This window comes from Glandiceps talaboti, chromosome 3, assembly GCF_964340395.1.
Source record: "Glandiceps talaboti chromosome 3, keGlaTala1.1, whole genome shotgun sequence".
Taxonomy (NCBI): Eukaryota; Metazoa; Hemichordata; class Enteropneusta; family Spengelidae; genus Glandiceps; species Glandiceps talaboti.
In genome coordinates, this window is record NC_135551.1 from 17,956,777 (window position 1) to 17,960,708 (window position 3,932).

The window sequence follows — 3,932 nt, forward strand, 5'->3', positions numbered from 1 at the left end:
CGTTTATATGGGAATTATTAATGAAATTTGTTTTCCCGACAGTGATCTCCAGAATAACAGAATTATGACTTTCGGGAAGGATGTGTTGTCCCAATTAACGTCTTTAGAAATATTGTGAGTGCGGCTTTTAATACAGTAAATTTGTTGAGTTATCGAATAATGAAGAGTACAGTCCACTTCACTGGATTTGTAGACTAGTTGGATGCGTTTTATATTAATTTGATACTTAACCAACTGTGTTGCGTATGTGTGAGTGAGTGGGTGGGTGTGTGGTTGGTTGGGTGGGTTGGTGAGTGAGTTTATCTGTCTCTATCTGTTTGTTGCTTCTTTGTGTATGTGTGTGTTTGAGTGTATGTGTTTATGTGTGTTTGTACAAATTAAAGAGAAACAGAGGGAGAGGAGCAAAGTCAAAGAGACAGAGAGGGTTTTAAACTTACAACATTGGAGCGTTTATGAACAGGTAATGTCTATGTATTTATATACCCCAGCGGTGTGCGATATACAAGTTACATAAAGGACCATACATTTCTTGTATATGTTATATGTTCTCATATTGTTCTCACAGGTATTCTGATGTGTATGCTCTATGTTGTGTAGCTGGCGTACTGGAGGGTAAACTTAAAGAATGTCTACCTGAAGCGAACGTATTCCGCTTTTGTACTCCATTATTACCAAATACTAGTGTCCGTGTGATAGCATGGCTCATCGGGTTGGCTTCAATCTTGTTGAATATATATTGCATGAGTCTGAGGCTGAAGGCAGCGATGCAAGACAAACTAATGTCAACTGATTCATTCATGATATTGTTCTTATCGTTCACTGACATGTTAATGAGTATGTACTTGGTATCCATATCAAGTGTAGCTTCGTACTTTGGTAGTGGATACATAACTAATGATGTACGTTGGCGTACAAGCATTGTGTGCAAATTTCTTGGAATCCTAGCTACTGTGTCTAGTCAGATGTCACTATTTGTTTTGACGGCAATGGCTTTGATTCGTTGTGTTGTTCTTGCAAATCCCTTAAAACGGATACGTGTCCCTCTTAAAACAGCCATTAGCATCATTGCAGTAGGGGTAATTTTTCACGTATTGCTTGCTGTTTTACCTGTTTCCTCAATCGACTACTTTGGAGATTATTTCTATGGCGATAATACTGTATGTTTACCGCTTCATTTACGGCATGATCGACCTCCAGGGTGGGAATACTCCTTTGTGATGTTCACCATTCTTGACATATGTTACATTGTTGTGATCTCAGTTTGCTACACCATCATTCTCATTCGAAAACGTAAGAGTGGTAGAAATAGCGGTGGTAGTGATCGCATGTCACGTAATAAACATAAGGCCCTCGTAATGGTAACGCTTATAGTCGGCACTGATCTCCTCAGTTGGCTACCAATTATAATTGTTACTTTTGTCGGTGTAGCTGGTGTTCAGATGTCTGGCATCATATATGCTTGGTTTGCCGTTCTTGTTCTACCTCTGAATTCAATGGTCAACCCTTTTCTTTATTCCTTCTCGATGGAAGAATTTAAGTTCATTAACATCAGACGACTGATAAGGTTTTGGAAACGTTTGAAGAAGACGAAATCGGAAGATGGTAAGTTGGAAAACTTGTTTCTCCAGCTAAGAACGTTCACACGTACCATTATGCGTATCATGTATTCATTAATCACAATGTCAAAATTGAGCTTTTTCCTTTTTGACTGCTATTTCTCAGGTCTACATATGTCTATGTCGATTGCAATGTACAAAATTGCCTTCAATTTGCAGCAATGACATCGTCTTTATACAGTTTGTAGATGTTTGTAATTGATATTAAATGGCACCGAGTATTCCGTGTTTTCAAAATGCAAAACTACATTTGTAATTCATATTCGATTTCAATGAAATTAAACTGTACACATACACAAATGTTGTAAAAACATTCCGATATAGGAACGACTGAACCCAACAAAATAACATTGTCAAATTCTTTGTCTTCTAATTCTTGACCTTCATGCGCGCACAGCTGTTTTCTTTCCCCAATGATGTATGTTGATATGTCATCAAACTATTACAGAAAGGATATTCTGACAAACATTTTGATAGGTTTTGGGTGGAAGCAATATTTTACAAAAATAAAAACAATTAAAAAGATAAAATAAAATAAAATAAAATAAAGTATAGACCTACCTACCCTATTTTCTATTGTCATGTTATCGGAAACACGAATATCTTCTTTTTTGCCTTACCATTCTCAGTATCTGTGTACGATACAATTACATTGTTAATATTCGTAGGATTACCAAAAAAACATAAACGACAACAGATGCAAATGACGAGAGATGTACGTCTTGGCTGGCAAGTGGTATTTAATGGTATGGATGAAAATAACATGCCCAGACTATCAGAATTTACAGATTGGGAATATTTGAATGAAGATGGTGCAGCTATAATCATACAAGATATATCAACATGCGTTCATATACTTCATGAGTCTGACTGCTACCATGGAAACATCGATACAAACCATGTTTTTATCGACCTCACAAATGTATGTTTAGATATGTTTTTCGGAATAGCATGTTTTGTAAAGTAATACATTCACTATCGTATTTGCATTTGCCTATTTTGGTTAAAAAAAGATAACATTCTGGGATTTCAACAACACACAACCTAAAAGTATGAAATTGAGGGTTATCATTCAAACAATAATAAAGAAATATTAAGCTCATTCTAAGAGAAAACAATCTAGACACTTGAATTGAAGGACCTTATTACAGCAAATGTGTTAATCCGTTAAAAATCCGATACAGATATTGAAAGGTACATGTTCTTCAACAATTAATTATAGCATAATAATTAATAAAAATAAGCCAATTAGTGAATATATGTTTGTATTAAAGATAACTTCACATTCAACCACATTAATTTATCGATATTTTTTTAATTACTCATGTCATATATAGACATAAGTTCAATGCGTGGTATTGTTCTCCCACTGAACCCAAATGCAAAATATACAACTATCAAATTATGCTATAGTGTAAAGTTTTGAGCATTTCCAATAATGATGAAGATTACAATAACGAATTTATGCACTGAATTACTAATATACATATTTTACCAATCATTTTAATATTACTTTAACATAATTAACATATTTGTTTGACAGGATATCTGTTGCGGTGCACTTCTAACGATAGATACACTTCGTGGGAGACCTAAGGATAAGTCACCTGGTAAAGCAGGACGTTCTAAAGGTTTTGATAGTTCAAAGAAGATGGCTATAACCAGAGACCCAAAAGGTGTCAAAACAAACGTCACATCCGGTTGTGAAATAAACAAACCTGTTGCCAAATCTATCAAAGACATCCAACGTGTGGAGAAAGAAAACGAACCGCCACCTATTGGACATCAAAATGTACCTGAAGGATCTAAAACATAAGAGGAGAACATGATGACATTTAGACTTCAAACAGACATGAAGGTGATAAAAGGGTGACTTGCAAATTATTCATTAACACTGTCAGGTACATCAACAAATTGTATAGGCCACATACGATTTGTTATGGTTAATGTATATACTGAATGGTATTGAAATTGAAGTATGCAGTCTTAAGATATAGCCTAATTACCGAAACTCATTAATTATGCAAATTATTCATTAATACCATAAGGTACATCAACAAATCTTATAGGACAAATGTACTTGGTTATATTCAATGAATATGCTAAATTATATCGAAATTGAAGTAGGCAGTCTTAAGATATAGCCTAATTGCCTAAACTCATTAATTATGCAAATTATTCATTAAGACTTAAAGTTACATCAACATGTTTGATAAGGCATGGAAGGACAAAGAATTGATTATGAAAAACGGACGTAAGCTGACCGGATCAAATATCACAGTGGACGAAGATTTCTCCGGAAGAGTGAGGGAACTA